Here is a 13,620-nt window from a genome sequence, read left to right as displayed (position 1 = left end):
CCCAGCGGCCAAGTCGTCAAGTCGGGTCTTTGAGGGACGAGAGCCAGCGCAGCGCATGGTGGACCGTGCGTGATGACCGAAAAGGTGCGGCCAAACAAGTACGGTCGAAATTTTGTGACTGCCCAAACTAGAGCAAGGCATTCGCGTTCAGTGATTGAAAACTTGCGCTCTGAAAGGGAGAGGAGCCGACTGGCGTGGGCGATGACGCGATCTTGGCCTTGTTGCCGCTGCGCGGGAACAGCGCCGATACCGTGTCCACTGGCGTCGGTTCGAACCTTCGAACTTCTGTAGGCGCTGTGGTGTCAAAATGGGCCAAGATTGAGCAATATGGTGAGCGTGCGGAATGCACCGGCTTGTTCAGGACCCCGTGAAAATGTGATTTTCTTCAAGAGCTGTTTAGCGGACGGGCAATGTCGGCGAAGTTCTTGACAAACCGTCGGAAATAAGAACAAAAGCCAACAAAGCTCCGAACGTCCTTGGCCGAACGCGGCGCAGGGAAATATTTAACGACACGAATTTTGTCGGGATCAGGCTATATACGCCACGAGAACTCGCACGGTGGCCTAGGACAGTAATTTCACGACGGCTGAAGCTGCACTCTGAAGAGTTCAATTGAAGGCCAGCTCATCGGAAAATGCCAAGCACTGCCGATAGGCGAGGCAGGTGGCTCTCAAATGTTGATGAAAAAACTATTACATCAAGATAACAGAGGCATGTCGACCATTTGTAGTCGAGAAGCAGAGAGCCCATCATTATTTCAAACGTGGCGGTGGCATTACATAAGCCAAAAGGCATAACATTAAATTGGAAAAGACCGTCGGGTGTAACAAATGCAGTCTTTTCGCGGTCTAGGTCGTCGGCAGAAATCTGCCAGTATCCTGAGCGGAGGTCGATAGATGAGAAGTAGGTAGGTCCTTGAAGACAGTAGAGGGCGTCTTCAATCCGCGGCAGTGGGTAGACGTCCTTACGCGTGACTTCGTTCAAGTGACGGTAGTCGACGCAGAAGCGCCATTTGTCATCCTTCTTCTTTACTAGGACTACAGATGATGCCCAGGGACTATAGGTTCAGTGACGTTTTTGGTGAGCATCTTGTCGTCCTCGCTCGGAATCACTTGCCGCTGAGCATGGGACACGCGATAATGACGTCGTCGGATGGGGCTGGCGTCTCCAGTATGAATCCGATGAGTTACAACGGATATCTGGACAACAACAGGTGCCGGAGATCAGCAGCGTGTGCTGGGACGATCTTGTCAAAACGGGCGTCGGCTGAACTGTACGAGGTGGTCGCCGCAGCGTAAGACGAGGAATCGTCAGCAGCGAATGCAGAAATCACATGCTCATCGACAGAAGAGACGTTGGCCAGAGCCATGCATGCCTATCGGGATAATTTGCGTGCACCAGCTAAAGTTCAAGATGGGCATTGACACATTGTTATTAGTGATGGTAATGAGGTTGTTGGGTACGGCATTATTTCGGGCCAATAGAACATCGGATATTGAGGTCAGCAAGTAATCACAATCAGAAATGGAAGGCAGAGAAGTCAAGTTCACGTACATAACAGCTTGAGGTGGCAGCCGAACGTGATCGACGGAGCACAAACGCGGTTGTCGTGCGGGAGTGAAGAGGTAGGTCGAGCTGGAACACACCACTTCCACAATCGAACAGGGCGGAATCGGCTGATAGAAAGTCCATGCCGAGGATGAATTCATGGGAGCACTGCTCGAGCATACCAAGCAGTACAGTCGTGGAGCGGTCGGCGACACTTATGCGTACTGAGCACACCCCAAGGACATGAAGTGTTCCACCATCGGCGACACGGATAGTTGATAACATGCATAGTGCGAGGACCTTCTCCAGGCGATGACGGAGCTCTGCGCGCATCACATATATCTGTGCACCCGTGTCAACGAGAGCAGCGACGAGTAAACCGTCCACTTTAACGTCTATTAGGTTACGTCTAGTCGGCAGTGTGGTCAGATGATTTTGCGGACAGATCGTCAATGCAGCGTCACCTCCGGGCGCTGCATCGTCTAGTTTTCCGGAGGCAGACGTCCAATCGGCGACGACGGGCGACGGAATTGGGGCGAGCGAGATGACGGGCGACGAGAGTGTGGAGCACGGGACTGGTGTCCACGCGGAGATGGTGAGCGTCGATATGACACGGCAGGAGCGTCATTGCTGGTGGCATGCGATTGTGCGAAGTGAGGTTCGAAACGGTCAGAATTGCTCCCAAGTTATCTTTTCGTACACTTTGTTTCCTTTTATTCATTATTTTCTACATTACAGTTATGCTTTCCTTGGCTTCATTGTGTGTCGGCTTTACATATATATATCCTCCGAAGACCCCTTGTACAATACATTGCTCATTGCCTTCAACATTTTTTTTTTCAAAATTCACTGAGAAATGATTACGCAAAATATTTATTCGGGGTATGAAGTACGGTGCATGTGTAACTGTAAAGAAGTGGTTTACTCATATTCTGGTCATCCGGTTTCGAGAAATTTGACACTAAATTGACCTATACCTCCCTGTCGTCCCAGACGGCCGAAAACAACCTTGAGCTGTGTTTCGAAATCACTGGGCTTGCGCTAAAATACCGGACGCGGCAGCAACATGGCAATGTACTAAACGTAGTTCCATCTTCATCATCTCTGCGTTTAGACAGTGAAATGCAGTTTTTGCCATAGCAAAAATGAGGAGATGGAGATAGTGGAGACATGGAGGCGCAGCTTTTGGCCCCCCATCGAACCATGGTATCTAAATTTTAAAAATTGTTTTTTCAAACTCATAACATAACATTAGACAATAAAAACCACCGTGAAGAGCGATGATGTCCCACAATTGTGTTCGGGTCTCAGGAAAATATATTGACACGTATATATATATATATATATATATGTGTGTGTGTGTGTGTGTGTGTGTGTGTGTGTGTGTGTGTGTGTGTGTGTGTGTGTGTGTGTGTGTGTGTGTGTGTGTGTGTGTAATTTTAGTGGGTACGCTCATTGAAGATCTTCTTTGCCAGCTGGCAAAGAAGATCGCAATTTTGACGCATCAGCTGGATTACTTGAAGAGGCGGACATAACTTGCGCGACAAATCATAACTTCGCGTTAGCTAATTAGCCACGTTTCACTGAGTTTGTAATTATTCACCTTAGAGCACATATCGAACGAAGTCTAGCAGTAATGAGGTGATCTGCATTTAGGCCATATGCGCAAGAGAGACTAAATACACTTTAATGACTGAAATTTGGACGAGTTTGTAAGAATTCATTCTTGACTTAAAGCGCGAACAACGAGGACACAAGAAGGACGACCAGAAAGCGCTCGTCCTGTCTGGGCTTCCTTCTTGTGTCCTCGTTTTTTGCGCTATAAGTCAAGTATAAATACACTTTGCTATGCACTAAGCATGTATAGGCAAATAACTTTTAAACTGGTTTACTTTACGCCACATATTGCAGTTTACGAATTGTAGCCGGTGACTTTAAAGTCATGCTCCCTTGGAACGAATTCAAGAATGACACCAATTTCGAGATGTGAGTTCCCACAGTTGGCGACGAGATACATTGGTGTTCCAGTGACTTTTCAGCTTCAGTGCATAAAATGGCGTTTTGTTAAAAAAAGTATGTGAAACAACAGTGCATTTTTACTGCAAATTTGACGGTGGTTATCTCGAAACTGGTGTAACACACACTATAAATCTTGTCATGTGTCCCTGCTGTTGTGTATATTGAATCAATGTTCTCCATTATGTGAGAGGTTTTCACAATCTACAAGTGCAATGCATCTTTTATATTGTGTAAATTTCGATAGTACGTGGCATGCAATGTGTGATCTGTTGTGTGTACTATTGTACAAGTGGATGGATGGATGGATGGAAACAACTTTATTGAAATCCGGCGAAGTTTAACGACCCGGGCTCAGGTCTCCCATGAGGGGACTTCGAGGCCTTGCCTCGTCGCCGCCTCCCGGGCTCGCTGGACTGCCCACTCTTGTGTCTTGAGGTTGGAGCGGCGGTGGCCCACTTCGACGCAAGAGCCTCCGGAGCTACTGCCCTTTTCGCTGCTATAACAGGACACTCCCACAACATCTGTGAGTGTCGCTCTAGTTGCCTGACATAACTTGCAAAGAGCACTTGGGTATTGCGTGGGGAAAATGTGTTGCATTCGCACCGGACTGGGAAATGTGTGTGTCTGCAGTTGTCGCCAGACGACTGCCTAGCAACGTTTCAGTTTGGGCTGAGGTGGGGGCAATATCCTCCGGCCTAACTGGTAGTGCTTGGTGATATCATTATAGCTTACTAAGCGTTCTCGCGTGTTTCGCACCAGGAGGTCCGAACTCGAAGTGGGTGTCTCAGACTCTGCGCGGCGGGTCAGTTCTCTTGCAGAGCGGCTTGCCACCTCATTTAAGTTAGGGGGGCCCTCGTCGGTGGGGGTGGCGACGTGTGCTGGGAACCACATGATCGCGGTGCTATCGAAGTGCTGTCGACCAGCTTAGGATCTGAAGAGCTTCGGACGAAATGCGCCCCCGCGCGTAGTTACGAACTGCGGATTGTGAGTCGCTAAGAACTACCTCGCAGAGAGGGGGTCGGTAAGCGCAAGCGCAATCACAACCTCTTCCGCTGTACCTGGGTATTCCGTGCTGACACTACACGCGTACAAGTGACACGTTCTCGTAACTCTAGGACAGTGTAAAATATCGCGTTGTATATCTTCTCTTGTTCAGCACAATTTTCTTTTCAATGCTTTGTAACTGCATCGCTCCGAACTGTTGCGGGGCAAAGGCCTCGTCAGGCACAAACTGCCTTTAGCTTCTGTCCCTGCATCAGGTTTTATATTCGGTGTGCTGCGAAAACTGAAAAAGGTATATGTGCGCCGAATGCAAATATCGGCCAACGAAAATAAATTACTTCATAAAACAGAAACACATGTTGACTCTCTATAAAGCACACCGACCTGTTAATGGAATAGCGCATTATATTCAAAGGATTGCTTCATTTACTTGATTTTCCTTGACTGCCATTCGGTATGGGCAACTGGGTGTGTGATCGCTCTTGCCCAATCCTCCAGAATTGGGTATATGCCACTGTGACGCAAGAGGCACAGAATCCTTAAATGTAGCGAGATATGTGTCGCACTTCTGTCATCGTCATTCTTCCGTCGACGAGCATTCGATACATCGCTCTCGTCTTCGTGACATCGCTGCGTAGACATCTATGACACTGTGCAACCTCCTAATTACTAGACCAGGAGGTCACCAATAGGATTCGATCCGATTGGTGACCATATATATCGCGTAGGTTACATCAGATTTTGTGAAATTTCCTGTAAGCAGGCATTTCCGCGCATCTAACTTGCCCTGTACAAGATGGTCGAGCTCCTCATAGAGCACTGCTGAATATTGAGACGCGCTTTGAAAGCTAGAATGGCGCGAGGAACGGTGGGTGGCAGGAATGGTGCCACCACCCCGCACGGCTTATTTACGATTCTGGCCTGAGGTCCGCCATCCTTGTCAGGTCTGACGGCATGTGTGGAGAAGCGCCCTTGCGGGTCTTGCATATCCTAGCTCTATTGTGTTTGAATAGTGCGTGCCATAGAAGGCCATGCATGGTTTGAGCTGTTGTGAGTAGCCCTCCGAACATGCGTGCTAAGCGAAACTGTTGTCAGAAATACTCAGAACCGAATATAAGGCAGACTAGCGTAAATGAAGCCTGAAAAATCTTGAAACTTTAAGCGCCAGCAGACCCGAAAGGGGAGAAAAAGTGAGTTACGCGCCGCGATTTTTCTTCACAAGTATAGAATCTAACATCGAGGTATTTCATATACCGCATTTAGTGAGTGAGTAAGTGAAATAACTTTTATTACAGGTCCGGCGAGGACGCGAACTCGTCGCGCACCCGGCAGGTCTAGCCCACCGGCCCGGTCGCGGGCACGCCGGACAGCCAGGATTTGCTTGTCTTGAGCGGGGCTACGCAGAAGCGAGTCCCACTCATCCTTCCTGAACTTGGGGTATCTCGACCCGCACTCCCAGAGCATGTGTGCTAGAGTGGAGGTCTGCCCGCAGGATTGGCAGGCGTCGTCGCGATATACGTCAGGGTAAACTTCGTGCAGAACGGCCAGACACGGATATGTGCCGGTCTGTAAAAGTCTAAGCGAAACAGCTTGCGCCCTATTCAATTTGGGGTGAGGGGGTGGAACGACCCTTCTGGACATGTAGAAAAATTTTGTTACCTCGTTGTGTGTAGCGGGAGCATCCCTGTGGCCGTAGGGGGGAGGGGTGTCGGCTCTCCTTACAGAGGAAGCGCGGTCGGTGAGGTCGCGCGCAGCCTTGTGAGTAGACTCATTGAGGTTCGGGGGAGCACCCTCGACCGACCCTACGTGATCGGGAAACCAGTGAATCGAATGATGCGTGAGAGCATCTGGACCCGAGACGCTAAGAAGACGAGCAGCTTGCTCGGCGATGCAACCCTTCTGAAAAGCCCTAACTGCCGTTTTGGAATCGCTGTAGATCTCAGACCCACGACTGTCTAGCAGGGCGAGGGCGATGGCGGCTTGCTCGGCGACTTCGGGGTCTGAAGTGCGAATGGAAGCGCTATTGGAAAGCTTGCCGCTGGAGTCGGCCACGACGACGGCAAAGGTCTTTCCATCGCTGTACTCCGCGGCGTCGACGGAGCGTGCTCTGATGCCTTGTTGATAGATCTGTTTCAGAATTGCTACTGCTCTCGCCTTGCGTCTGCCCTCGTTGTGGACGGGATGGACGTTTCGAGGCACGGGGGCCACTTCGAACTTGTCTCGAATGCACCTACGGATCGGGGTACTGACCCTCGAAGATACCACAGGAGGGTAACCCAGCTCATGGAGGATGCGTTTACCTGCCGCTGTGGTGGTCAGGCGAGCGAGTTGCGCGCGTTCTTGGGCTTCGGCAATCTCCTCGGCGGTGTTGTGTACCCCCAGCTTGAGATCTTCGGTATGGGTCCTAATGGGTAGCCCGAGAGCCCTTTTGACTACTTTGCGGATGAGAGCATTGAGCTTGTCTCGCTCCGCTCTGAGCCAGTTGTGCATAGAAATCGTGTACGTGAAGTGGCATAATACGAAGGCGTTGATAAGGGTGAGGAGATTGGCTTCCTTCATGCCTCTGTGTCTGTTTGCGATTCTGTGAACGAGGCGGAAGGCGTTGTCCGTCTTTGCGATGATCTTGCGGAGAGCCGTTCCGTTCCCGCCGTTGAATTCGACAAACATGCCCAGGACCCGAATGACGTCGACCCTGGGTATCAACCCTTACCGCATTTAGTGTGGGCAACGTTCGAAAAGTGAAAATTTCTAGTCGATAAGAATATTAAGAAAATGCGTGCTTCGAATAATTGGGTGCCGTATACTCTTTTCTAAATAAATGCAAAAAGAAACATGGAGATGAAAAGCTTTGGTTTATTTACTTCGGCATACCCAATAATCCCAATATTACATAAATCAGTGAAGTAAAGAGTAACAGGAGCCGGCACAGAAGTAGTTCAAAAAATAGAAGCACGTAGGAAAAACATAACAAGACTTTACTGACGTTTCGGCCGGACCCCGGCCGAAACGTCAGTAAAGTCTTATGTTTTTCCTACGTGCTTCTATTTTTTGAACTATATATATATATATATATATATATATATATATATATATATATATGTGCGAGAAGAAACGGAAACGAGGGGCTCGATTTTTATTAATCATAAGAAGCCAACAAACAAGGACAACATAGGGGAAATTACTTGTACTTACTAATTGAATTAAAGAAATTATAAATTAATGAAAATGGATGAAAAAAAAACAACTGGCCGCAGGTGGGGAACGAACCCACGTCTTCGCATTGCGCGTGCGATGCTCTCACCATTGAGCTACCGCGGTTTTCCCATCCACTTTTGGGGTAATTATGTTTTACCACTAGAACTAACCCTGGGAGTGTTAGCCAACGCCACCACTCACAAACCTAGGCGGCGTATGTGGAACATCCTTTCTGCCGCAGGCGTCACGAGTACGTGATCTTTTTGGGTGAAGGCAACTGGTCAATAAACCCACATATGCCATCTGAAGGCATCAATGTTGCCGGATTCGAGCCCTCGTTATGTAATGAACGAGAAGAAAGGGAACCGAGGGGCCCGATTTTTATTAATCATATCACAAGAAGCCAACAAACAATGACACCAAGGACAACATGGGGGAAATTACTTGTACTTACTAATTGAATTAAAGAAATGCTAAAGTAATGAAAATGAAAATGGATGAAAAAACAATTGGCCGCAGGTGGGGAACGAACCCACGTTTGTTGGCTTCTTATTATATATATATATATATATATATATATATATATCGAACATAATTATAAAACCGTTATCCTCCTGTATGCAAATATCATTATTAATTAAGGTACTGTCAAACTAGCGTGTGAGTTTCCTTTTTCTTTTTTTTTTTTTTAAAGCTCCCGCCCACCATTAATTGTAGACGAAGGTTCACAACGAGCGTGCTTATTGTAACGTCGAAAACAGAAACAAATAAAATGCCTTGCGACCTCCTCGCCGTCTCGCTGCCAATCGACAGAGAATGGAATTGAAGTAACAGCACCGACTTGGCACCGCCTGTCGACAGATGCGTCATGTCGGAGTCAAAAAGGAAGCACGCATCAGCATGACTTCTCTCCTGTCTAGTTTTTGAGCAGCGACTCGTTTAATAAATCACTCGCATTGTGTTCCGTCTCTCTTCCCCAGATCGCGTGACACGGACACACCAGCTGCCGCGGTATGTCGAGCCTTTCCCTCTACCATATAGCGCTCGCCTGTTTTCCGCCCTTAACTCTGGGTCAGACAGGCCAGGGTGTGCGCTGTTTCGACGAAAGCGTGCTCGCCCATATGTCATCGCACGGACGCCACCGTATTTTGATTATACGTTATCGTCGCTTGCTTCTGGGCATCGTTTCGGAACGCACTATATTGACCACGCGTCTGCTTCCCGGTTGTTATACGGTTCGCTGTAGTGGACAGCATGCTGTCTTACCGAAGCTCCAGAGGACTCGCCTGCCATTGTTATAGAATGTGTTGTGTGGCTAGCGTCACATGTGCGAATATGACATTCTATACAAATAACGGTGAGCGATTCACGCGTGCACGTCTCTCTCTCTCTCAGAGAGCGGGAGAGAGAGAAGTCATGCGCAAGTTGAGTGAAATAACTACAATACCTCAATTGCTTCTTCGCAAACATTTGTGAAGACGAAAATAGTTTTCTGAGACAGCGCGCACTTTGCATTTCATTAATTGAAACGGGATTCTTCTGCAGAAAACCGCTGCGTTACAGAGAATTTTCGTGCATAATAGCTTGCGATAAAGGAACACGTTGAACAAACGGCGCTCTTAAAAGAAAAGTACCAGCTTTAGATCTAGCTATAGGTAAGACGAAGGAGAAGAGAGCCGCAAGCAAAGGAGTTCGGACGGCCTTTATTTAAGCGTTTTGTGTGTGCGCAATAAAGTGTTGTTGTGGATTTAAATTAGTATTTTGATAAAGGCAATATGCGGCTATACGGTTTTCAAGCAGCCATTTGTTTTTTTTGTTTTTTTTTCCCAGTAATTTCAAAATCAGCACCTTTACGCATATCCATCGCTGGGTTTCAGTTGCGTACGTAAACTGTTGAACAGTGTGAGCGCAGGGCTTCACGCGTATTGCTTGAAGTTTTTGGGGGATATTGTCTGCGCGATGGAGGAAGACGTCTTTCAACATATTTTCACGCGAAGACCATGGTCACTGCGCTTTATTTATTAAGCACGTAGTACTTGCCAAGGCGCCTTGTTTGGTAATGTTATCGCAAAAAAAAAAAAAAAAAAAAAAAACAGTGCTTCGGAATCGGCTTTCTTTATTAGCGGGGAAAATAGGCAATGAAGTTTTAACCTGTTTTCTTTTTTCCGGGGCAATGTAGTATTTTGTAGAACTTCCAAGACACGGTACCTTCTACTAAAGGTATTCTAGAAACTCTTGTAAGAATAATACTGAACATTTGGTTGGCAAGGGTATAGTTCTTTTACTACAGGACGTAACAGCATTTTTTGTTCCCGCTGCATCCGTATAACGTTGCACAGAATACCATCACGCGCTTTAGTGTGCTTTCAGTGCATAATACGGCGTACGCCACCATAATTTACATCACAATAATGGCAGGCCTCTCCACGCGGCCGCGGCATTCGTTGTATGCAGATCTACACCGGGTTTCAAGAAACCTTCAGCGCATGCAGCTGGCGTATATACCATCGACTTGCAAGCTTCGCAACGGTGACGCGTATGCTTGGAGCTTTTAGACCGCTTTCATGTAGTTGAAAATCCCTCGTACGGCATAATATCCTTGAGCAGCTTCTCCGTATTGTGGAGGAGACAACTTCGGCGAACCCCTCTGATACATATCCATCCACGCGTGCAGGCAGGGAATGCTTCTGAGGCGCGCAGCAACAAGGCTGTACTATAATAGGGTGCATAATAGGTTTTCTCGTGCTATCGCCTGTGAAATTAACACCTAAAGTGCACCTACCTGGCGATTACCCAAGCAAATTAGTCGCCTGTCGCTGACGGAATCGACGCTCCATCGAGCCGGCGTAATTCTTTTTACGAAATTACAAGGATGTAGCTGTCATCTCGAATTAAGCGGATCCTGCGAGTTGACTATGGGAAAAAAAAAAAAAATCGGTGCCGATTTAGCGGTAAATGTGAGAGAAATGCGTCATCATTACGTGGCACCTCTTTGAGGTTCCGGATCCATGATTTAAGTCGCGTTCACCTCACTGCAAAGTGTTGTTCAGGAGCTCACACGACACCCGTCTTCGAAGAGCAGCTCACGGTGGTCAGTTGAACTATATGCCAACCGGCTTCCCACACTTCACACTTTTTTCCCGCTCCAAATACTGACGCATTAACTATTAAAAATCAAGAAATGAATCTGTTGTACTGGCATATTCCGCCGTTATTCTTATATTCTTCCCGCCTTCTCACCCCCCTCGGAACATAAATGCGGTGCCGTCAGTACGTGTAGCGAGCACGGTGGAGGTTGCTAATGTGCCTGAGGCGTTCCCCCATTCCCAGAGATAGTATGTGGTGTACAAAATACACGATCTTAACGGAACGTGTCACATGGTGAACATCCAGAGTGGTCCTGTCAGTACTTCCTTATAGTGGAACCTGCGCACTCGATTGCGTGACGGTCTCGCTACTTGGATCGGCGTCGCCGTGCGTGTCGTGATGGAAACGTGAACGCAGTAATTGTCGATGCTCGCTTGCTGGCATCTCCATTTAACTGTATGGCCGTTAGTGGTCCAGCTAGTGTGCGTGACGTCACGGCATCGAGTGCGCAGGTCCGGCCTCCACGCGTCGTCTCCGGCCGTTCACTGTTCGTTTTTGGTGCGACCCGTTTGCTCGGAGTGCGGCGACAAATCATTGCGGACGTGCGGTCCTTGTATTTGGCGATGTGTTCGGCGTGCTGTTTACTCGGGACGCGCGCCGAGGATGGCGTGCACTGTTTCTTTCTCGCGGCGCAGGCCTATCAAGCGTCTTCCCGACCACTTATTTCCTGGTTTGCTCTTTCCCCTCCCTGCCTCCCCTCTCCTTATTCTTCGACGTTACGTGTGCGGCGCCGCCAACTAACCCCTGATGGGCGTCTCTCGTAATGAGTTTGCTGTTGCGGGGCGCGCGCTGACCACTCTCCAGCAGCATACATACAAGGCTCTCTGAGAATTGATCGTCGCATGCGCCTTTCTCGGCACGACACAGCAGCTATATGTTCCGCGTCCGACCCACGCACTGTGCCGGGCGGCAGGCCGTCGCTACGGGGCGTGCGCGAATCCAAGTGGCACGCGTTTTACTGCGATTGAGCTGGTTTTCCATTGCATGTGTATCTGTGTGCCTCGCAGAGTCCGACTCTCGAGCTATATAGTGTATGCACGTGTAGAAGCAAAACAAAGAAAAAAAAATGAAAGAAAGACAGAGAGGGAGAGATAATAGAAAACACCGCCGTGCCTTATGAAATTTCTACAGGCGCATACGCTTCCGCGTCTGTAGCGTCACGCTAGCAACAATCATATCCCATGCAGTTCGTGTAACGACAGTCGTATCGATTCAGTCGCTGTCGGAACGCTGTCGCAAAGAATAAAGCTACCGATTTTCAATTCCGACGGTAAGCGTCGTTTCATGACTAGCGGAAGCGTGTCGACAAGGCAAACCCATCTTCCAAGTCCCGCTGCAAACAGAACGTGCCGAAAAGCTTTTCTTTAGCGGCGGTGACGGGGCTTCTGTGGACACACGCGCTGTGCTCAGTGAGCGATCGCTCTTTCGTGCGCCGCCGTCGTTCGGTTGTGAGGATCGTTTTATTGTTTTGTCTGAATTAGCTGTTGAGATCCAAAGAATTGTCATCTGTTGAGAGGAAAAAAATAAGGAAGGGCATCTGTCTGGGCTTTCTGGCCAACTTAAAAAATTGAATGCAGGCAGCCTTTGAAGATGTCAGGTTTGGCAAAATGCTAGTAATTATTCCGTGTAGTAACTTTCCCCTCAAGTTTTATGGCAAGTGTACAAATAACGACAAAAAGAAAGGATCGTGACTGCGCGTTTTTTTTTTTTTTTTTTAATAGACGAAAGAAGCCATTTCCCAACTTGACCAGACAGCCTAGTCAAAGCGATACGTCGCACTATATAAATATAATTGTTTATTCCTGATGTTCTGTCGGTGCACGTACCTTTATTTCTACAGTTTTCTCTTTCCTCGTCCACTTCAGTTTTGCCAAATTAAAGGGCCTCTCACCAAGCCCCGTTGGAAATTTTGGTTATAGCACACTGCAAGCTATAAAGCGCCTTCAGCAGAAGCGTTCTACCACACGAAATTTTCGAAAGGATCTATAGTAATCACGAAGATAGAAGCAAACGAAATCGCGTGGCGATGGCAACATTGATTGATATAAATTATTCACAGAGCGTGACCACTGCTTCAAAAGCTTCCATTCGGAGGATGGCAACAAAAGTGGCGCCTTTAGAAATTTTTAATAAGTTCAGGTACTAGTAAATTATGTAGCGGAACTTCGTGACCGCTGGTACATGTTATATATATATATATATATATATATATATATATATATATATAGCTGTTGTTTTACGTGCCAAAACCAGTTCTTATTATGAGGCACGCCGTAGTGCATGGAGGGCTCCGGATTAATTTTAACCGCCTGAGGTTCTTTAAAGTGAACTACAACGCAAGCAGACGGGCGTTTTTTTTTCATTTCGCCTACGTCGAAATGCGGCCGCCGCGGCCGGCATTCTATCCTGTGATCTCATGCTCAGCAGGGCAACGCCTTAGCTGACTGTGCCACCGCGGCGGGTTGGCACATATTCGAATCAGTGACGACGATATGAAGTGAATTAAATGGTCTTCTTAGTCAGTCATAGTTTGTTGTCACGAAGTCCAGCAGAGTAAGCCTTTCCAGTAGTGACAGAAGGTGGAGTTTATAATTTAGCACTCTTGGGGGGGGGGGGGGGGGGGGGCAGGGCGGTTGAGTCTGAAAATTCTGTGGACACAGGAGTTTTTTGCTGCTCGCTCGACATAACAGTATACTTTCGGACACCGGA

The 13,620-nt window shown here is 47.9% G+C and overlaps 1 protein-coding gene and 1 non-coding gene across 2 annotated transcripts in view; one reads left to right on the top strand and one right to left on the bottom strand.

Moving 5' to 3' along the window:
• LOC119435984 (plasmanylethanolamine desaturase-like) overlaps positions 1–13,620 on the top strand; it is a 128,549-nt gene that overhangs the window by 14,878 nt on the left and 100,051 nt on the right. The window lies entirely within an intron of this gene.
• Positions 7,816–7,887, bottom strand: Trnaa-cgc (transfer RNA alanine (anticodon CGC)). The gene has a single exon. It is a non-coding gene; the product is annotated as a tRNA-Ala (tRNA).

Source organism: Dermacentor silvarum, chromosome 1 (assembly GCF_013339745.2).
Source record: "Dermacentor silvarum isolate Dsil-2018 chromosome 1, BIME_Dsil_1.4, whole genome shotgun sequence".
Lineage (NCBI taxonomy): Eukaryota > Metazoa > Arthropoda > Arachnida > Ixodida > Ixodidae > Dermacentor > Dermacentor silvarum.
This window is presented reverse-complemented; position numbering and strand designations above follow the sequence as displayed.